This window comes from Ochotona princeps, chromosome 5 (assembly GCF_030435755.1).
Source record: "Ochotona princeps isolate mOchPri1 chromosome 5, mOchPri1.hap1, whole genome shotgun sequence".
In the NCBI taxonomy this organism is placed as follows: Eukaryota; Metazoa; Chordata; class Mammalia; order Lagomorpha; family Ochotonidae; genus Ochotona; species Ochotona princeps.
In genome coordinates this window covers 45,307,315-45,331,443 of record NC_080836.1, presented here as the reverse complement: position 1 = coordinate 45,331,443, position 24,129 = coordinate 45,307,315, and the positions used below count along the sequence as shown (strand labels likewise).

Genomic DNA, 24,129 nt, shown 5'->3' with positions numbered 1-24,129 from the left:
GCTTCTCATAAAATGTTCCACCATGGATCCCAGTTTGTCAGATGCAGCTAAATATTAGCATCTCATATTAAACACAAGAGCCAAGCTGCCTCGTGGAAAGCACAGCTGACAGCTCTCAACATGAGCTGAATGATCACTCTCAATTGTAATCGATTCTGTAAGTACTGAACACAAACCCCCAGGCAATTGAAGAAAATAGGATGATGAAGGACTGCAAACTAATATGTTACACATCTTCATTGATTAGACATTGATTAACCATTATTTTCCTGAATGACAAACAGCTAGTGGTAAAGTAACTGAGGCTTGTGATTTATTTACATCTGAGACAGAGATGACTTCTTTATTCAGCTGATTGTGAGCTAATGCTGCACCACGAGACAGCAAGGATTCGACAATCCGGACTGTTGCTGTGTTCCTTTCTTTTTAAAAATTCCTCACAGCTAGTCTTCCAATGTTTCTGGCATGTTTCTATTAGACACACATTTAGCACGATTGAAAAATGATCAGATGAATTCTAACATATAAAACATGCGTCTGTGGTATAACTACATTGAAAGGGAATATTTAATAGAGTCGTTATTTACAAGCATATTGATCAGTGTTTATTGACCTTTTAATTTAATTCTCTCTTCTCTTCAGTGCTTTATTGGCAACTATATGCAATTTTTGAATGAGCTGAATAAGAGTTTGTGAGTGTCTTCCGCTGCCGTTTCTTCTGGGAAGCACACTACCTTAGAACCGTCAGTCTACTGAATGATGATATGTAGAAAGGGGAAAGTATTTCAGAGCTTAAAACAATTCTGGGCTCAAATAAAATTGAAATATCATCGATGATCTCACTGGAAAAATGTGATCTTGAAATTCCAAGCAATCTTGTTTTCTATTACAATGAAGGAAAGACTACAAGATGTTCAATGAAATGAACTGGATTAGTACCAAGTTAAAATCCAAGTATAATGAGAGCAGCATTTTTTTCTAGCTTTCTAGATTATTCTGTGCATTTAAGGTCCGTGGGAAACATTATTTACAAGCAGAAATAATTAAGATGTTCTGGTATTTTTCATCATAATGGTCATGATAAAGACTTTTGTTGTTCAGGAAAGCATAATTTGCTTCTCCATTGGAATTTGATTGTAAATTAGCACTAATTAATGTTCATTTAAGTGTTACAGATGTGTGATGTATCTAGTTAGTTACTAAAGGGATAGCTGTATAAAATTTGTTCTGTCAGAGTATATGAATTTATAGTAATGGTTAGAGTGTCATTTTAAAAAATAAGAGAAATTCATTATCCTTTCCAGTGTTGTAAGTCAATTTTAACATAATTCAGGAAAAAGGAAATTAGTAAACTATATTATTTAAATAAATATAGGGATGGATTCAACCCCACCCTTATTAGTTACTGACTTATTAGACATGTAATTATGAAATTTCATTTTTTTGTCCTTTAATGTAATTCTTTCCAAGTTAATAACCCAAATCAATTCTTTATGGACGCACCAATTTTATCATAAAAATATATAAATACGCTTTCTCCCACACAGTTTTTTGTAGTCTCACCTAAGACACTGCCACGTGGGTATCTCTGTATTCAATCATCTTTTGTAGTTAAAGAGCTGTAGAGTTTTAGAATTTTAGCAACCATTTGGTAGAAAAATGCAGAAGTTCATTTTTATATTTCGATGATTTAATATTGAAAACCTATTCCACTTGTTAAAGAAGCCCAGCTGTAGTTTCAGGGCAAAGAATGTGTTAAGTGTTAAAAAAGAAAGTGTACGTAGTTGGAAAAACATGTGGTGCTCCAACTTTTACAAAGGAAATGAAGCCAAATTTTGACTCACCACGTTACCCTTAGTTAAAGCAGATCAGCGAACTCATGTTAACTATAAAACACCTGCTTAGCATTAGGCTTTTTTTCTTTTCTTTTTTTTTTTTTTTTCTCAAGGCTGATATGCTTTCTCCCTTAGCATGATACCATGCTCAGAACTTAGGGAAAGGAAAGTGTTGATTGGCTAGTGGAGGATGAAGAAAGAACAAATGAAAAATCATGCAACTGCCATTTCCCAGAGGGAGCTTGGAACCCCAGAAAGAAGCCTAATAGTGTGCTGTCTCCTTCGCCATCTGTGTGCAGGTGAGAGCGCCACAACAGGGGGCTGCGAGCAAATGTAAAAATCAAAATCTGGGATTTTACAGGAACAATGATGATTTGATATTTGCACAGCAACCCTCTTTTGGGAAATGAAAAGCAATTCCTTTGGTGTTTGCTATCTGTTCCTTGGGGTGTTTGTGCGCGTGCGCGCCTGCACGTGCGCATGTGCGCTTATTTGGAGCTGCTTATGCTCCAGTTTCTTCAAGCATATTTAATATCTTTAAATTTTAAATGAAAATGTAGCTGTCAATTTTAAACTAATTTGGATGGACAGCAGTAAAATGCAAACCTCATTTCAAATTAGAATTTTCAGTGAGGATTTCTAATGGAAAGTAATTGCTGACAATAGGAAATGACAAATTACTAATTACTTAGTTCAATTAGACTTTTGTGCCTTTGGTCCTAAGTGGCAAGCATACAGCAAATCTTGCACTTTTATAACAATTAATGACACTAAAACTATTTAAACTGCCAACAGATGTGAGTAAGAAGACATGAATTGAAACTTATTTAATTTACATACTATCCCTATTTTATATCAAGTAAATGGTGTTTAATTTTTATGCTACAATTAAATATTACTACTACAGTGCAATTTTTAACAGAACTTTATAGGGCAAAATATCACTGTTGAAAAGCTGGGCAGAGTTAATGCTCTCTTTTCTCTTATCACAGCAGTATTTCTCTTCAAAACATTCTTAGAGTATGAATTTTTTTATGTGCTGTATTCGTGGCTATACATTATCATTAAGTAAACAACAGCACTTTGCTTTTAATTATTTCCTCTTTCCATATTTTTCTATGCTATTCTGTCCATATTTAATATCCTAATAGTCTATTTAAAATCCATGCAGTATCTACTTCCTTTCCTTCCCAAAAGATTAATTCAGGTGTGGTTTTAGGAAGGTTTCTGTTTAAAATTTCAGTTCCATTAACTATCTCCGTCTTGTTAACTTCTGGCTGTAGCCCAGAGTGAATGAATTTCATTTGATATAGTGCTATTCCTGTTGGTAATTTTGATTTTACACATATGGAATTTTTGTAATGTTTCTAATTATAATCACAAAGACCTTTTTTTTTCTCAGTAGGTCAGCAGCTCAGTAGTCTACTGCAGATGCATTCAGAATGAAAAAAGAAAGGCAAAAAATCCAATTATGTTGTTAATGATCAATTTTGCTAGTAAGACTTTGAATATATTTATTTTAAAAAAATGTGTTTAAAAAGCATTTACCTGTAAAATGAAAAAATAATGATGTTTATCAGTGCAAAAGCAAATTTACCTAGCATCTTGTGCCTGCACAATAAGGAGAATACTTTTAGGCAACTAAATAAGCTGTGAAAACAAACGTTAGAGGGTATCATAGAAAAACAAAACACTGTTACCATTAAAGACTTAAAAATTATTGCATATCTCAGCATAGTAGTGGTTTAGTATGGAAACCCAAACTTCCCATCATACGCCAAAATCTCCTCAGGGAATTGTTTAGCCCATGTAATTCTCCACATGGCAGTAAAGTTCACGCAGCAGAATTTGATCACCCTCTTAGTGTTTGGGGTAAAACTGCAAACATACCATTCACAATTAAATGTATTTTTCCTGTACTTAGCACACACAGATTAAAATGGCATCATTTTGTCCCTTATTACTATTGGGAAATATAATTGGATGAACAGAAGCTTTTTGGTTTGATTCCACTATAAACAAGGGGAAAATGTAAATATATCTGTTTTATCACTTGGAGTCAGGAATGGGGACAAATTTGGAACCAAAAGATTTGACAGTAAACAGATTACAAGTGCTTTCTCAAGGATTTTTTTTTTTTTGACTTACGCAATTAAACTATTTAGAAGCAGTATGATAAATGAGATCCAAATATCCAAGGGTAGTTTTTGGGCAAACCTCTGTTGTTTCACCACAGCTGTAGTTTTCTTTTCTCATGAGCCCTGTGAACTTTAAGGGCTAGAAATATAACAGAGAGCGTACTAGATAATAGAAGGAAAAGGAAAAGCTTAGGCAGGGGGTAGGAGGCCTGGGCAGGGACAGACGAAAGAAAGACTTTCACAAATCACAAGAAAAATGGCACTGGCATTGTGCCTAAAAAAAGATAATGTGGAAAAGAGGCAAGAGAAAGATAGACTTAGCAAGTATATTTAGAGCAAGAATGATAGGATGAAGAAGTGGCCTAATTAGGAGAGTGGGATAAGGAGAGAGGGGGAGATGGAATAGGAGCAAGGGTAAAAGAAATGTCAGGAAAAAGAGAGAGACAAACCAGAAACAAATGTGAGAGAATTAACAAAACCTCTGAAGCACAGGAGACATCCTTCCTGGTGTCACATACAGCTTGAGATTAGAACGCTCCAGTTGATGCAAGCAGTGTAGGAATGAATGATTCCTTTCCCAGTTTCTGTCATTATTATTGAGTCTCAGACACCATAAAATGTCACTTTGGTGAATTAAGCTCCTTCATGGTAGTTATCTATAGAATTGAAAGGTATTTACTACCTCAGTTATGACAGATCACCATATTTACTTCTACAAAATTTGTGTTATGAACCTGGGTTACACATGCCCTGTGTCCAGTGAAAGTTTTAGGGAAATTTTCAAGCTCTAAAAATTTGGATCACTTTCTTTTTGAAATATGTGAGCATGCAAAGTTTCTTGGATTTTGAGAGAACTATGTATTTTGTAAATGACATTTTAATCTCCTCATGATAAATTAAAGGATAATGTGCATTTTCTATTTTTTTTAAAGATTTATGTATTTATTTGAAAGGCAGAGTCACATGCAACATGCGCACATGCACAGAGGGAAGAGAGAGAGAAAGAGAGAGAGAAAGAGAGAAAGAGAGAGATCTTCCATCCATGGGTTCACTCTCCAGATGGTCCCATCAGCAGGAACTGTTCTGAAGGTGGAAACCAGGAGCTTTTCTGGGCTTCCCACATGCGTTTAGGGGCCCAAGTACTAGGCCATCTTTTACTGCTTTCCAAGGCATGTTAGCAGGGAGCTGGATTGGATGTGCAGCAGCCAGAACATGAATTGGCACCCATATGGAATGCTGGTACATCAGGAAACAATTGTAGCTGCTATGTTACAGTGGTGGCCCAGATAATGAATTTTCAAAGTACTTTTAGAACATCCCTGATCAATGTATATCTATCTGTTTGTCTAGCTATGCGTACTTAAACATATACATATGTTTGTGTGTTTAGTCTTCTCAGGCAGATTTACAAGTGTCAGAAGATTGTTATAGACTTTTTCCCCTTCCTTCGTGGCAGTTCATCTCCCTGTCTTCCTTTCTTCCTTCTTTTGTTCTTCTCTTTCTCTCTCTTCTGGATGTATAGGGTCTCTGAAAGTCCTAACATGAGTCTGATTGGATGGCTTGCCCTTGGGATGAATTGGATATTACTCTGAATACACATTTTTAAATTCACAAGATGGATAGATTAGGACAAGATTACCTTTGGAGTTGCTGCTGAATGTTTTGCAATTTCTATCATTAAGGCAAATCTAACCATGTGGGTATTGGTTATCAGTAGATATGTTTTTAATCTGCCTCTTTTTGTTCAGAACACGGAGACTTTGGACAATTTAGTAATATTGTGGCATTATCTGTAATGTATTCCAACCTAATGTGTTCCATGGATACTTGATTTCATTTAGCAAGTTAGTTAAGTGCTTCCTTCAACTGTTGATTGCTTTCATAAAATGCTGCCCAGTATTAGGAAACCCATATCCATTTCTCTCTTCATCTGTTCTTCAGGAGACCAAGATCACGAAAAGTAATAAGCAACAAAAATATCTAACATTTATGGAATATGTACATTAAGAAAAACTGTGCACGAGTTTCATACTTTTTTTGCATCAAAATTAACATACTTTGATTCAGTTTTTTAAATGCTATCAATGAGCCTTTTTTTTCCTTGTAAAGGGGTATCTGACTTTCAGATTTCTTTGTCTCAGGTAATATGTGAACCCTAAAGTAGGAAGCAAAGAACTGAGAGATGATACGCAAATGTCCTTAGCAGTGTACAACTTTCACTGATAAAGAGCTTAAGTTCTTTTTTTCCATTTTGTCCTAGCAAAATATTTTGTAATTCACTTCCATATGTCTATAAAACATTATTGATACTCATCCACATTTCCTCAAATAATTCTATGTATTCAAGGATGTTTCAATTTAATGAATGGTGATATACACAAATATCAGGGTCAAACATTTTTTCCATTGTCACCATCTTTATAATTATGACATTAACAGAAATATTTGTATTAATATGGTGATGCAAGTATCTTGTAGGAAATGTGTGTGGGTTTTTCACATTGCAAATGGAATTTGAAATCATAAGGCATTTACCCTGAAAGAATGTTTTTCTCAGTTTTTGCAAGTAGCCATACTTTAAAAGTGAGCACTAAGAGAATGCTTACTGTGTTAGCAACTGAAAGTCATGGCATATTTTGTGCATTTCTTGGGAATACTGAGTTGTGCTCAGTGAGTGATTTGATTTATTTTGCATTAGTATAAATGAAGACATTGCACTCCTGATTTTTAAAGAAAGCAGAACTTTTTAGCAAATAAGCTAAGTGTGCTTTTGGAATTTAAAAGATTCAATGTTATATCAAATTCTTTCTTGGTTTGGAAGGAAAGGTGCACTGTCAGATGGGACTATGTATGAGAAGGCATTTTCATGGAAATGACATACAGGTGAAGGAAGCATCAAGGGAAAAATGTATATGGGGGGGTCATCACAATTCAAGCACAGAACATCATATTTATTCTAAGACTCTAGGCTTGCTGGGCAGATAAATGGTAAGCTTAACAATCACAACTTCAAAAATGAAGGATGCTTTTTCTTGATTTATGAAAAAGATGAAATGGAACATTTCTGTTTTAACCAAATCGAAGGGAAACCTGAAAGAATATTTACTTGCCGAGTTGGTTCTGGAAATGAACCCTGAAAGTTTGAAATGCACATTATTCTGGGATAAGACCAGGAGGAAGTTCTGCCTCTTAGCCTGCCATAATGCAGATGTGATGCCTAGCAAATTTTTTAAAATCAAGACCTCAGAATTTGCCTTTTCTAAGTTGTTAGTATTTTTAGTGTAAAGTTAGAAAATATTTAAAGAAAATGTATTGTGTGCAAAAGTATTAATACAAACAGACATTTTGTGGTTTTCATTATCATTAATGCATTCTAATAATAAGTATTATCATTAAAATATTCTAACAAAGTTCTTATTTTTGAAGTGTTATACTGTAATACTTAACGACTGTTTTTCAAAAGAAGAATGCTCCATATTACATAATATTTCCATAGTTAAGGATTAAATCACAGAGACATGTACAGAAAAACAATAATGTGTTTACATTTGAAATTTGATAAAAAGGAAAAAGGGAAAGTAGAAGAAATAATGAATAAGAACCCAGGGCAACTCTACCAGTAGGGATAGCTATGTAACGCAAAAAGTGACTTGATGTTAAACTAGATTGATATCTTTCAATTATTTCATCTTTTAAAGATGGATTTATTTATCTGAATGAATTGCAGAGAGAGGGAGAATCAGAAAGACAGAGAGAGAAAGAGAGAGAAAGAGAGAGAGAGCGATCTTAAATCTATTGCCTCACTCCCTAGATGGCCATAATGGCTGGATATAAGCCAATAGCCAAGAACTCCCTTTGGGTCTCCAACATGAGTGCAGCAGCCCTTGCTACTTTTCCAGGTGTATTGTCAGCAGCAGACCAACTGAACTTGGACCAGTTCTCTTGTGGGATATTGGCCTCTCAGGCAGTGGCTTTATCTGTGCAGCCACAATACCAGTCCCCCGAAACACCTTTCCATTGAAAGTATATTTTGACATAGCGTGGCTCAGATTACTTGAAGAAACCAATCCTTACACTGTATTCTAACTGTACATAGTTACAAAAGGCTATATAGTATGTCAAAAATCACAGACTCGTAAAATGCAAAATGGCAAAAACTCAGAGAATATGGTAATAGGTATTCTCGAGGCCCTGAGACCTCTGTTAGTCTAGCTTCTGTTGTGGTTTCAGAGCCTGTTTTATCTGCATTCCTGAGCCATTGTCATCCAGGCTGCGCATGATCACCTCTAGTGACAGAGGTACCCTGCCATTATGAATGAAACTGAGCTGGTGTTAGTCCCATTCTTCATGCCTCCAAAACTGTGAGCTAAACAAACCTCTTTTGCTTATGTAGTTACTAGCCTCAAACGCTTTATGAGGATGAACTTCAGTATACCAAAAAACTGCGTCCATTTACTTTTTTGTAAAGATTTATGTATTTATTTTATTGGAAAGGCAGATTTACAGAGAAAAGGAGAGACAGAGATAATGATCTTCCATCCACTGGTTCACCCCCCAAGTGGCTGCAATGGCTCAAGTTGAGCCAAACCAAATCCAGGATCCGAGAGCTTCTTCCAAGTCTTCCATGTGGGTACAAGGTCCCAAGACTTTGGGCCATCCTCCTATTTTCCAAGGTCGTAAGCAGGGAGCTGGAAGGGACGTGGGCAGCTGGGAAATGAACAGGTATCCATATGGGATCCTGACTGGTGCATGGAAGGTGAGGATTTAACCACTGAGCATTCATGCTGGAACCATACACATGTAATTTAGGCATGACTCTGAAACTGTTTGCACAAGGAAGCTAATAATGTCTATTACCTCAAAAAGTTTCCTGTGTCTCCACTTTTTTGAGGTGATGACATTTAACACCTAATCTGCTCCTTAAACATATTTTAAAAATGGTGAACATGATTCTGTTAATTATGGGCACAATGGAATCTCTAAAATTTACTCAACTCTGCATCACTGAAGCTTTGTACTATTTGAAAGGAATTTCTTCTTACTGGCAATGCCTGGAAGTTGCCATTCTCCTTTCTGTCTCCATGAGTTTGCCTACTTTAGATTTCCAAATATGAAATACTGTAACATCTGTTCTGCAACTTAACTATCCCACTTAGCACAATGTCTTCTAAGTCTGTTTATGAACTCTAACCCATCTCTGTTAGATCCATGCTCATTGAATGATACATTAATCCACTCCACAAGTGAAGATTGCCATCTGTATTCTAGGTGCTATATAGATGCTAAACATAGAGGAACAAAGAACATTTCTGCCTTTAAAAAAGCTTACATTTTACCAAGGGGTGGTGATAAAAACTATGATAAATAAATTGTATATATTTGCATGCTAATAAATATTTTATATAAGAAGAGATTAAAACAAATGAACCAGGAAGTCTTGAGGAAGAGGTAAGGTGCTGGAATTTAGATAGAGTGGCCAAGTAAGTTCTCATGAATTTGAAATTCTAGGAAGAGATATGGCTTAAAAATTTAGAGTCAATGGTGTACAGTATGTGCTCTTTAAACCATGAACCTAGATGAATTATCAAAATTATGAGTGAAGACAGGTTATAAAGCAATTTAAAGACTAAACTCTAGAGCACTACAATACTCACTCCTGTGCAAAGCATGGTAGTAGTTTTCAAAAAGCTAAGTGAATAAAATGGTCTTAGCTGTCTCAAATGTTTCTGAAATTTAAGATGAATACTGAAAATTGGCCACTGCGTTTAGTGACATAAAAGTCATTGGTGATTGCTAGGATTTGAGCATGTGCTTCCTCAGAACTCTTGTTGAAATTCTAATCCCCACGCCGATGGAATTAAGAGGTGATATTTATTAGGTTGTTGTTAGGTGATAGGGACAGAGTCCCCAATAGAATTACTGCCCTGATAATGAAGAAGGCAAAGGAGTTACTTGGGTTGCCTACAGGCTTTGAATCAGGAAGTGGACCCTTAGCAGATGCCAGATCTGTCTGCCCATTGCTCTTCGATTTCCCAGTCTCTAGAACTGTGAAAAAATAAGTTTCTGTTGTTCATAAGTTACTTGGCTTAAGAAACTTTATCTTGACAATCTGGTTCGGTGGAGCAAAGAGAAGCCGAATTTAGTAGAACATAGGAGAAGACAGCTTGGGGACAATGAATTCTCAGGGAGAGTGAATGAAAAGTGAGTAATGAGTTTGATGATGGAAATTAAATGATCCCATAATTATTAAACTTTGAGAAATTTAGGTTAATCGAAATAAACCAACAAAAAATAGGGAAGCAATGGGAAACTTATTAGTGCATGGTATTTAAAAATATTTTTATCTACTTATATTCATTTCTTATTTGAAAGACAGAAAGAATTAGACAATGAGAGGACTTGCATATACTGGTTGACTCTCTAAATGCCTGCAGCAGCTGGGACTGGGCAAGGCTGAAGACAGGAGCCAGGAACTAAATGCAGGTCTCCCACAAGTGTGGCCCAAGTACTTAGGTCATCACCTGCTGCTCTCATAGTGTGTGTATTCAGTAGGAAATCAGGATTTTTAGTGGAGTAGAGATTCAAATTCAGGTTCTCCAATTTGGAATGCAGTCAGTCAAGCAGGATCTTAACTGCTTATCAGATACCTGCCGTGATCATGTTTCTTGAATAGATGAGAGAATGGGCTATAGTGAACAAGGGGAGAAAGTGGCCATGTTAGAAGATGGCTCTTCATGTGTTTCTCACGTTTCTGTGTGTCTTCTGAGCAAAGTCATTTATTGCCTTTTTGTTGTGCACTATCCTTTCAAGGATGTTTGCACAGCAAAGAGCCTGGAAAGTTAGAGATAGTATCTATTTCCCTTTGGAATGAAGGCAGGTTTACTTATCGTCCAGTATAATAAAGAAAATGTCTCCCACTGGGAAAAGGTCAGGCAAGGTTGCTCACACTCCATGTAAAATATCCAGGCTCCCTAAGCTCAAAATTTTTCTTCTGCAGTGTAACCCAGTGTCCATGCAGAGGTCACATAGTCGTCATCATGCTGCCTTGTCGATTTTGGGCTGAGGGAATTGTGTTAGTCAGAATTATTGAGAGAAACAGAACCAATAAGATATATTTAAATACACTATAGACCCTCTGTATTTGGTGCATTACACCTCTATAGTTCAATCAACTGGAAATATAAAACATGTGGTATAACAAAATTGCTTTAGTACTAAATATTTTCACATAATTTTTCATGTTGTCATGACTCCTTATACAATAAAGCAACTACTTATGTAGAAACATATTATGTATTATAAATAATCTACACATGATTTAAAGTGTGAAAAGAATGCACATGTATTATATTCAAATATTACATTATTTTATAGAAGACACTTGAGCAATCTAGAATTGTGATATTTTTGAGGGGTCTTGAATTTCCCATGGATAGTAAGAACAAGTGTTTAAAATATATGATACATATCATAAGGAGATCCATATGTAATATTGTATGTAATGATATATGTAAAGCGAGACACACATAGACCATATTGTAAATAATTGGAATTACATACATAATTGGCAGATCTTCAGCTCCCAAAGAGCTGATGATATCGTGTTAGTCTGAGGGAAGGTGATGAATGTCTCAGCTGAAAGCCTGTTAGGTGGAGAAAAATTCTCCAAGATTTTTATTCCCTCCAGCATTCAAGGGATTGAGTGGAGCTCTTCTGCAAATGGGAGGATAATGTGTTGTAGCCATTTGGAGAGTGAAGAAACCAAAAGGAAGATCTCTGTCTCTCTGTATTTCAAATAGATTGAAAAGTCTTAAGAGCGATCAGGACTTGAGGAGTAAAGGAAGTGTTCAGAACACTAGATTGTAAGTCTATTTCTTGAATGATCAAAGGATGGCACCACAGGGAGAGAGCTTGAAACGTTGTTTTTAACTCTCATATGAGCTATTCCTTTAGTGTGCCTCTTCTAAATTATTTTATTCCAGTTCATTTTTTTCTTGATACTTTGTGCTAGTCAAGATAACAGTATTTACTCCATTCTCTTAATGTCATAATGACATTATTAAAAAGATGAACGAAGTCAGCGATGTTGCCTATTTTTAGAAAAGTCATGTTGATTTTCAATGTTTACTACATTTTATTTGTTTCTTTTTTCAGATTTTTACAGCATGCTTCTTTCAGCATGTGACTCATTATGGATATTAGCCTCATAAAACTGTTATTTAGATTTATTCCCATGAAATCAATGACTTCCACAATGTCTTCCACTTGGAAGACAGAGAGAAAAAGAAAAAAAATAGAGAAATCAGATAGTGTACCTATCTGCTGCTTATCTTCACAGGCACTGACACCAGTAAGGACTGGGCCAAAGCTGAAAGCTTGGAATACAATCCAGCCCTCGCAGGCGGCAGGAAATCAATCACACGAGGTATCACTAATCTGCCGTATTCTGGGAATTGACACCAAGCACTTCAATAAAAGACACAGTTATCTTAACTGGCATTTTTTAAAATTTATTTTTTCATGATACAGTTCCATAGGCTTAAGGATTTCCCATTCCACAGTTTCCATACTCTCTGCCCTCCAACTGTTTCCCCCTGTATTATTACAATAGTATAGTCTTTTTTTTTTATTAATTACATTGCATTATGTGACACAGTTTTATAGGTACTGGGATTCCCTCCACCCCTCCCCAAACCTTCCCCATATGGTGAGTTCCTCCACCTTGTTGCATTACGCAAGTTTAAGTTCACATGAGATTCTTTCATTGCAAGCATATACCAAACATAGAGTCCAGCATCCTATTGTCCAGACAAATTCAACGGCTTGTTGGGGAGACCATCTCTGGTCAATAGTATAGTCTTTCAATAGCAGTCACAAATCCATCATTCTTCTATTTGAGTGTAACATGGCATTGTAGGTGTAGACAATGGCAGAAAGTCCAACTTCCTATTGTCAAGATATATTTAACTGTTTGATTTAGAGTCCACCTTTGATTTAGGAGTAGAGATGCATACTTTAATGTATCTTCACTTAGTAGGCTAGCCTCCTTTCTATAGTACATCTAAGAGAATACATGTATATTCATGCTTACCTATGTATCTGTTGATCATGTGTTTTATATGAAGGCTGCCTTATGCCAGAGAAAACATATGGTATTTGTTGTTTTGGGATTGGCTTATTTCATTAACCATAATGGTCCCTAGTTGGGACTATATTGTTGCAAATGGTAGAATTTCATTCTTTTTAATGGCTGAGTTGTATCCCATAGAATAGATGTACCACAGTTTCTTTATTGATGTATTTAAATATGCAGTATATTTAAATACAGACATAATAAAACATAACTGTCATAACTACATGTATAATAAAGTTTGGACAATTGTAGAAATTGAAAAAGAATGAAGAAAAATTGATTGCAGCATTTTTCAGTCTTTTTTGTTATTCAGAAAAATCTTTTTCTTACAGTTTAATCACTATAATTTAGCCAATATTAATACTGGTATTACTTTTAACACTTTAGGTAAAATAACATCACAATGGTAGATCTGAGGAGACTACCACTGTTTTTTAACTCCTAAGTGCCTGATGAGAAATTTGCCCATGGCAGAGTGGAGAACATAGGACTACAATTTTCTAATTGCTTGGCTGTAGTTTGTGTTACTAGAACTTACTTTGATCTCGGAATACTTTGTGTCATTTTAAACGTTTGTTCAATTTATGAAGGGAAATCTTATTAACACAAGACCCTATAATTTGCACTTACTGTTCGCTGGTACTCTGAAGTTAAAGCATTTCAATCCCGAGCAAAGACCTCTTGTGTTTTGAATTCCTTCTATGCCATCAGGATGGCTTGATAAACCATTTAGCACATGCCATGGTCTCCCATATGGAACTGATGAGGATGTGCTTGCTAAGTTGTATAGTAAGTATGAGTGCAGCCTCATGTATTTTTATACCTGCAATAAAATCACCAGAACACATTCTAATGTTTTACTTCCAACCATAGTGAATTGTTTTTGCTTTCCCCCCAACCAGGGTCACTAATGTCTTAGCATGTTTAATCCATGTCAGAATAAATCTTTTTAACTTTCAGGTTGTCACAGCTGTCAAAGGAAACTATGATACGTATTATGTGCTCAGTCAATATTTGGTGAGTAAATTCATAGCTTGTACTTGATTTAAGCATCAGGACCCTGCCTATTTCCAATATTTCATGTGCTTGCCATGTGTTTTACTAAAATTAGAAATTACATTCTCATCCTGAATTAAAATATTGGTAAATCTCATCCCTTATAGGTCCCATTTGAAAATTTATTGTCAGGGCTGGTACTGTGCCGTATAACACTAAGCTTCCACCTGCAACAGTGGCGTCCCACATGCCAGATTGAGTCCCAATTGCTCCACTTATGATCCAATTCCCTGCTTATGGTCTTGGAGGGCAGTGGAGGTTGGCTCAATTCCTTGGGCACCCGCACGCATGTGGGAGAACCAGGCTCCAGACTTCTGATTAGCTCAGCTGTCATGTTGTGGCCATATGGGGAAGGAATAAAAAGTGGAAGATGTCTTGTCTGTCTCCCCTCCTATCTGTAACTCTGTATTTCAAATGAAATAAATCTTTTAAAAGAAAATTTATGGTCAAACTTCAGTTTTAAATGGCATTGTTTTTAAAGTGATGTCTAGCTACCCTTTCATTATTATTTTGTTCTTGCCATGTTATGCTGACATATTTTTGTTCACTAGTTTAAAAGCACTGTGTAGGACCCTGAGGGATAGCTCAATGGGTAAATCCTTGCCTTGCATGCACTGGGATCCCCTGTAGGTGTCAGTTTGTGTCCCTGCTGCTCCACTTCCCATCCAACTCCCTCTTGTGGCCTGGGAAAGCGGTAGAGATTGTCCCAAATACTTGGGACTCTGTATCTGCATGGGAAACCTGAAAGAAACTCCTGGCTCCTGTCTTTGGATTGGCTCAGATCTGGCCATTGTAGCGACATGTGAAGTGAATCAACAAATGGAAAATCTTTCTCTCTTTATTTCCTGCCTTCTGTAAATTTGCCTTTCCAGTTAAAATAATCTTTAAAAATCTTGTGTATGCTTCATATTTATAGAACTATTTAACATAATATGTGATAAAAATTAAATTCCAATACTGTAAGTCCATATCAATTTACTCAAGGAGCAAGATTATCTGAGGTTCTGAATTTCCTCCTACTAATTCTTCCAATCTCAACTCCCCTCTTGGATTTTTCAGATACCCTTTTCAGCGGCATTACTACTCCATCACAGTAAAGGAACTAAATGTGTGTAAAGAATATATTGGAAAAAAAGCAAAAAAGAACAAATCATGAAAATATATTCCATGCATTGTGTATGTATATATCACAAATACATAATATACACATACTATAAGACTGTTAGATGTATATGTAATTATTGCATGTATGCACATACTGATATATGTATATATGTGTATATATATGTACACACACACACACATACACGGAAATTCCTCATACCTCGGGGGTTCTGACCAGCAGACCTCTGTGAGCAATGAGGGGATCAAGTAATGGTGTTCCTCGGCAAGAACCGAACCAGTCTGATCAAGCATGTCCATTTATTGTAAAGTAAGCACAATCTTATACAACCCAAGAAAAGGGGAAGGTAGAGGCATGTCGCCCGACAATCTCCCCACCCAACAACAGCACTGTAATTGGCTAGAAGGCATCTTCTTTTCTCTGGAGCAACCAATCACGCTGCAGGTCAAGTATACCATGTATGGCTGGCAGGTAAATGAGAGACAGCGTCCATATCTCAGAATTGCTTATCAAGGAAGACCCAACACAGTTGACCCAAGGATAGAGAAGGAAAACCAGGACACAGCGCACTACTCTTGCTTGTAAGGCCATTGATCAGATCAGGTTAAGGTCTTCGGGCGGCAAGGCTATTGCTAGAGGACACCCCCAGGGACAGTTGTGCCCTGTCCTTAGAACCTCCCACATAGGCCAAGCAAGCAGAGATCCATAGGTGATTTCCCACACTCAGACTCCTGAGATATCATTCCTTAGTATTTGCCGCTCATCTACTTTTCCTTTACTCAAAATGCATCGAGTTCTCCCGTTCTCGCTTCCTTCCTTGCTGTTTAGCTTCTCATCTCCACTCCTTCTATTAAAACAAACAACAACAACAACAAACAAAGCTTCAGATTCTATCTATTGAATAGGTTTGTTACTTTAGATAATTTTGCAATCTGTCTTCGATTTTTATAGTTTTAATGCAGAAAAAAATGGAACATCAGTTCAGGGTGCTTTTAGGTGATTCTTCCAGTTTCTTTTCTGGTACACTACTGTGTTTTTCTTCTAAGATTTTTTTTCTTTCTATTAGGAAAATGATTTCTTACCTCCCTGTTGTTACATTGCCAGCACTGACTAAACCCTTACAAATGTATTTTTTTTCTGTCTGAGACGTTCTTGTGTCTGTCATTGATGACAACTAGTGGCTTGTCTGTCAGCGTATCTAGGAAAAATATGTCTTTCTTTTTTACACTTTCATTTATTTAGAGAAAAAATAAATTTCCTATTATTTTGTCAGGAACATGGGAATGATTTAAATCTGAGAAAACACAACTTAGGTTTCTGAGGGAGTTTATATTTCAACACTTCAAGTCATCTGACATTTTTCCTTTTCATAGAACTGTTAAGTGATGAGGGAGAACTTGGAAACAAGCTCTTTGAACACACTCACTTAACAACAATTCCTGTGGGTTCATGTTCATATATGATTATCTGGGCACCTAAAAGCTCGGTTGGTTTAAAATATTCGTTTTCTACTCCAAGCAAGTGTAGCTTCTCCTCACATATTGCAACATTTATGCATCGAAGACAGCCATCTTATTTTTTTTTTTGAACAGCAAAGACAATATTCTTTGAGAATTCATACTGTTAATTTAATTTGTAGGTCAGGATTATAAAGATCCAGTCTGAAAGTAATTAATGATATGAATAGAAATTTGGTTGGTACTGTTTCTGTAATGTTTTCATTATGATTTTGGAAATAATACATTTTGGCTGCGAAATTTGATAAATGTAGAGTACACGAAGAGAATTTTAGCTTAGCAGTAGATATTAGTTAATAGTTTACTTCAGTTTTTGAATTTTGGGTTGATCAATAATTATGCTAGTAAACAATAATTTCTGTTGTTGTTTACAAGTAGAGGAATAGAAATGGAGGGAGGAAGGGAAAGAGAGGAAGGAGAGAGAGAGAGAGAGAGAGAGAGAGAGAGAGAGAGACTGACTCAGAGAAAGATCTGCCATCTACTGGCTCACTCCCTGGATGGACACGGTTGGGTCAGGCAGAGGCCAGAGGTCAGGAGCTCCTGCCAAGTCTCCCACATAGGCATAGGGGCCCAATTACTTTGGTCACCTTCCTCTACTTTCCCCCAATTTACTAGCAGGGTTTGGATCAGAAGAAGTGGGAACTTCAACCCGTACCCTTGCTTCAATTTTGGATCCATATATGCTTTAAAATTTTTAAAAATTATTTTTTGATACAGTTTAGTTGGCACTGGGGTCCCTCTTCCCCCTCTCCCAAATTCCCTCCTCTCTACTATGTTCGCCTATCTAGTCTCACAATGAGTGTCTTTGTGAATTTTTACATGTCCATCCTGCTGCTGGAGTGTCTCCTAATAATTTAAGAGATCGTCAGTCATTTCATTGTGAGTCCATTCTTGTGGTGCAGGTATGAGGACTTATTTCTCTCTGTTTCCACCTATGAACATGTTAATTTCTGTTACATTTCCATGATGTATTCCCTTCAGTACAGTCTACCACGGGGAGAAGAAGAAAAAAAAAGAAGAAAAAGGATATTGAACCTTCATCCACGTGAGGTAAACAAACATGTAACAAAGGCATCAGTATGGTGCTAGGGTGGTGAAAGAGTGTCCAGCATGTTCGTGTAGGAATAAATGTCAGCATGTGCTTTTAAATCTGGTTTCTTTTCTCTTTTTTATTGGAAAGTCGGATATACAGAGAGGAGGACAGAAAGAGAGGGAGATCTTCTGTCTGCTTATTCACTCGCCAAGCGGCTGCGATGGCTGGAGCTGTGCTGATCTGAAGCCAGGTGCCCGGAGCTTCTTCCGGGTCTCCCACATGAGTGCAGGGTCCCAATGCTTTGGGCCATCCTCAACTGCTTTCTCAGACCACAAGCAGGGAGTTGGATGGGAAGTGGGACTGCCAGGATTAGAACCGGCGCCCAATGGGATCCTGGTTCTTGCAAGGTGAGGACTTTTGCCGCTAGGCTACCATGCCAGACCCCTTAAATCTGATTTATTTCCACTTAACAAAAGACCTTCCTATGGACAAATTCAGTGGATTTTATTCTGTATTCATCTTACCCTAATCTTGACTGTGTTTGGCACTGTAATTACTTCCTTTTGTATTATTTTAAGGTATTTGTTGCTACAGCTGCAATATTCAACACAGCTAAATTTAATGATTTGTATTTATACAATGAAGTGTTTTTAAGCTTCAGCTTTGATTTGATTCCTATTATCTTTCTTCTGTTCCCACATTAAAATCTTTTTGAAGAATTTATTTTATTTTTATTGCAATGGTAACTCTATACAGAATGAAAGGCAAAAATCTTCTGTCAGTTGGTTCACCTTTGAAATGACTGCAACGACTACAACTGAGCTGATCCGAAGCTAGGAGCCAGGAATCCCTTGGGGTCTTCTACGAAACAGAGTCCTAAGACTTTGGGCTACCCTCCACTGCTTTCCCAGACCACAAACAGGGAGTTGGATGGAAGTGGATCAATTGGGACACAAACTGATGCCCATATCAGATGCTTGTGCTTGGAGGTGGAGGGTTAACTAATTGCATCATTCTACTGGTTCCCAGATTTCTAACTTATGCTTAGAGAAAGATTTCAAAGATACTGAAAAAATAAAAACTGCTTGACCTTCACATTAATTCTCTATTTGTTAATATTTTGTGATATTTCATTTTTCTCTTTAAGTCGGTATTTGGCTTAGCCAAATAGGATGCCTGTATTTTACATTGAAGCAACATTGCAATTCTTGGTTCAAGCTCCTACCTCCAACTTCCTGCCAAAACAGATGATGGGAGGTATCTGAGATGCCCAAGTCTTGGAATCCCAGCCATCCACATGGGAGATGTGAGTTCAATTTCCAGCTTCAGGCTTTGACTCTTGCCCAAATCTAGCCAATGTGGGCAACAGGGTATTAACCAACACAAGGCTCTCTTTCCGTTTCTCCTTCTCAAATGAATACATATTAAAAACACATGTGTGTGTATCAACATCAATATTATCATATAGTTATGTACACTTAAAGAAACTTTTTTGGTTGCATTCTATCTTAGAATTTTGATGGTTCAGGCTCATATATTTAAGTCTTTTTTCCTTTTCAAGTTTGCTTGTATGTGAGGTAGGAAGTGAAGATCAAGGTTCAGTTTTGTTCACATCAAAATTATATTTTTCCATTACCATTTGTTTAAAGCATCTTTTTTTCATTAAATCACTATATCACCGTTACTAAAAATCAATGGTCTATATTCATTCATGTGAGTGTATTTCTAAGCATTCTGTTTCATTGCTCTGTATGTTTATCTAAATGTTAATCTCACACTATTTTAATGGATATAATTTCTTAGTCTGCAGCAACTAAATTTTGGATAATTTCAGTTTCCCAAATTGATTATTCTTTTTAAAAGAAAAATTTTTATTTTAGAATACTTCTATTGTACAGGATTATTGAGAACATAGTACGGAGAATTCCTTTGCAACTACACCCATTTTCCCCCATCATTAATACCTGACATTAGTATGGTGTGTTTGTTAGGATTAATGAAATAATATTTATATTATTATTTAGTAATGTTTTTACGTTATTACAATTTCCATAGTGTTGTTCGACTGTACTTTTTTTTGTTTCAGTTACAGAATCCCATGCAGGTACCATATAACCTTTGGTATTCATGTTTCTTTGGGCTTCTTTTTTGCTAAAAATGAAAATTTCTCAGACTTCTGAGAACATTTTGAGTTTTATTCATAGGTGATTTATAGGATATATCTCAATTGAGATTTGTCTGATGTTTTATTCATGATTGGAAAGAAGAAATATGGCATTAGGAGAAAAACACAGAGGTATGTATGTGATTCCTGCAGTGTTTATCCATCAAGGAGATCAAAGTATCAATGTCCATCAAGAGCATGTGTGGTGGAAGTGACTGACCACTGTCTACTAACTTTGATTAACTTTGATTGCCTGTTCTCAGCTGTGTTCCACTTGTTTAAGAGAAGAGTATTTAAATAAGTTAGTTTAAAAATTTCTGCCTAGTACATTCTGCTTCATTTGCTTGTGAAATCATTTTCTTATATCAGTAAGGACTCTTGAATACTTATGTTATATTCCCATCAATAATCAAATACTAATTGTTTTCTTGCTCAAACTTTTCTAGCTTTGGTCTTCAGATTCTCTTTTAGTTGTCTTCTGTACCATTTAGCATTCTCTATTATTATGAGGTCTCCTTACTTGTTGATAAAGTTGAGCACTCCCTTCTTTTCTTTTCTTTTTTATTATTATTAATTACATTGCATTATGTGACACAGTTTCATAGGCTCTGGGATTCCCCCAACCTCTGCCCGTGCCCTCCCCCCATGGTGGATTCCTCCACCTTGTTGTAGTATTACAGTTCAAATTCAGTCAAGATTCTTTCATTGCAAGTATAGAGTCCAGCATCTTATTGTCCAGGTAAATTCAAAGGTTTCTTCGGGAGACCATCTCTAGTCTGAATGCAGAGCTGGCAGAATATCATCCCCAACAATTAAAAGCCCCAAGACAACATCAACAACAATTTGCAACATTATAGAATTAATTGACACAGTATTGAGTAAGCAATGTTAAAAAATGCAAGTTCTTAACCATCCTGTGACTATTTCATTCCTTCCTCTCAGGATCCAAGGTCATCGGAACAATAGCCAGGAGCCCTGAGCAGTCCGCAGAAACAGAACAGTAAACTTCCTTCAGGACTAGGGAGAGGAGCTTTCTCTGGATCTTACTTAGTTCCAACTTTGGATCCCCACCTTTTCTTGCAATGACCATCAGAGTCCCTCCAGAGCCCTAACCCCCACAAGAAAAAGAATTAGAATCGATAGAGAACAAGAAGGAAAGCTTAGAACCAGACAGGAAACGGTCAGTGTGGACTCACATATACCTTACTAGGTAGGACACAAAGATTAGTTACTCCTCACCAAGGTTATTGAAAATTTCTCCCTTATTTTCTTTTACTTTAGAATGTTTGAAGTTCATCTTGTTTATTTGCTGCCCAGTTCTCAAGTTAACTTTTTTGTAAAAGATATGGTCTTTGTCTCAATTCACCTTATTTGCATATTATGTTGAATTCTTTCATTACCTTTTTAAAAATTATAATTTCTTCATTCAATTGCTATTGAGCCCTCACAAAATATTAATTGGCAATATACATGACAGTTGACTCTAAATTCTATATTCAGTTATATTATTTCACATGTCTATTATATTGTCAACACAATGTTAAATGTTAAATGTTGTTAAGTATTTTTCTTTATAGCAATTTTGGAATTGGTGTGGATTTAAAATTTTTATACTTTTTCAATAAGTTTTAACTATTCTAGATCTTTAATTTTTTTAAACCTAATATTTAAAATCAGATTTTTGATATGTACAAAATAGCTACTGGGGAATTTGATTGGGATTCTGGTGAATTTATAAATCAAATTTAAAAATATGGAAACTTCAATCATATTGAGTTTTTATTTACATTAACAGGGACTATCTTTCCATTTTTCATGTCTTCTATGGCTTTCTTTATCATTGTTTTATATCTCTCTATGGAGAAGCTATGTATGTAGTGTTTGACTTATACCTAAATAATGCATTCTTGGTGATATTGGAAATAGTGTTGTTTTATAATTTCTAATTCCAATTGTTTATTGTTGGAATATAAAAAATTAATTAGCTATATTTATTGACCTTGTATTCCAAGAACTTCATATACTTAATTTTCACAATTTTTAAAATTGTTCTTTGGAGTTTTCTACATAAAAATTATGTCATCATTTTATTTATTCTTTCTTATACATATACATCTTATTCCTTTCTTGTTTTGTCTTGTTAAGCTGATTAACATTTTTAATATGCAATTGAAAAGGAGTGGAACAAGCGGATATTTATGTTCAGTTCTCAAACTTGGGAAGAAAGTATCTATTGTTTCACAACTAGATACAATGCTTGCTATATAGTCTTTTCGTCAATGACCTTTATTGGTTGGAGTAAGTGTAGTGAGATGGACGACTGCTAAATTTACTTGCCGTGAGTCCTCTGTGTTAAGCGAATAGTGAGCTTAGCATTTCAGTTGCCATTTAAGACACTGGCATTCCTTATTGGAATACATTGCTTTGAGTACTTGTTCTGACTCTTGATTCCCGTTTTTTGCTAATGTATACCTTAAGAGGCAGCAGGTTCCCTGACACGTAAGTGGAAAATCTGGAATGAGTTGCCAGCTGTCATTTTAGCCTGGCCCACACCTGGCTGTTTTGACTTTTGGTGAGTGAATCAATAAATATGAACAAGCTCTCTTTCTTCTTTCTCTCTTTCCTCTCTGCTCTCTCTAATATATAAGTAAATAAATACATAAAAATGACAAAAAATAATAAAAATAAATTCAATTTAATTCAAAGTGAAAAAAATAGGCTCAGTTTAAGAAGACAAATTGCAAATTATATTCAACCATTGTTAATCTATCATGATTTGCCTTAAATCATTAGTTGTTTATATTTCTTCAACATGAAAAATATCTGTACTTTGTCTAAATCCCAGACTCTTATCCTACTGCTGTATGATGACTTTAAAATTTTTGATTTCTTAAGTGAGGTGTTGGAATGTATTAACCTCTCTTCTTGTATGTTTGTCTTCATCATGACCTATGAACAAGAGAGAAGTTACCAGTTTCACACACAAAACACAGTGGTGAGAGAGTGTAAGATAACAAATGGCGCTTTTTCTTAAAAAGGGGGTAATCAGAAAGCTCACAGCCATCACTGATGCTTAGCAATCCTAACATCCAGTCAGGTACATAGTGAATCTTGTACTATTCCATAGGCAACTGAATCCTGCACTGCTCCATACATGACCCTACCTTCTGACTTTTCCTTATAATTTTTTGGTTCTGACATTGCACTCATCTTTTCTTTATAGAACAAATAATCTGCACTTCTGATCCAAGTACCTTTTAAATTCTAACAATATTTTAAAGAATACAGCTACTATAATTCTTTAACAAAAGTTTTCTGGGACTCATGTGTATCAATGTGTAAACCATGGAATACCACCTTTAATCTGTCTAAAGTCTTTAAAGAGATTTTATACTTTCACCTTTATGCTCTCTTTTTCCATAGACCACGCTTTGTTATGAGGCTAATTTCTTACTTTTTCTAGTTTTTTTTCCCTTCTGATTTGTACAGTCTTCCTGAGATTTTAGTATTTCCTTCTCATTGTGTTAGAAAACAGATTTATCCTTTAATATGTCTGGTTTATTTTGATATTGTCATAAGTAACTGGAAGAATGTCTGTCTGAAAATCTCCTTAGCAAGATTTCTGAAATCACGAAGTTCTTTTCTACTTTCCATGTAGCTGTAGGCAGCAACCTACCCAATCTTTCTGTTCATCTACAGCTTAACTGCCCTTTCTACCAGTTTCCAATAACATTTTTCCTGATTACACTGTAATGCCTACAGTTTCTCTCAGGCCATTCAAATGTTCTCCAACAGTGCCTTTTGGCTTCTTTGCACTACTTTGTCCCAATCAGTGCTCTGGGTTTTGAAGTTTGTGTTATCTCAGCTTCACACTAACCAGTGCCAAATTCTGTCCCAGTTTTCTGTTACAACATAGCAAAAAATACTTTAGAATATAGCATGAAATTATCCATTCTATCATATGATCCTGTAAGCCAATAATTTGAGCAGGACTCACTTGTTTAAATCTGCAGTGCACTCTATCTGGTGTTGAATGATGCAATTACTAGGCATCAACTGCTGGGTAGTATGACTTGGAGGGTTAAAATGACCCTTTGCTGGTGTTTGATGACTGAACAGGTGTGTGTAAC

The 24,129-nt window shown here is 36.0% G+C and overlaps 1 long non-coding RNA gene across 2 annotated transcripts in view; it reads left to right on the top strand.

Annotated features, from left to right (window-relative positions):
• Window positions 1-24,129, top strand: part of LOC131480372 (uncharacterized) — a 60,902-nt gene that overhangs the window by 21,681 nt on the left and 15,092 nt on the right. The window contains exon 5 of one of the 2 annotated variants that reach the window (XR_009245453.1): window positions 1,949-4,801. The exons of the other annotated variant lie outside the window; for it this stretch is intronic. This is a non-coding gene — a long non-coding RNA (uncharacterized LOC131480372). Of the gene's footprint in view, window positions 1-1,948; window positions 4,802-24,129 lie in introns of those variants that run through there. 2 annotated transcript variants of the gene reach the window in all.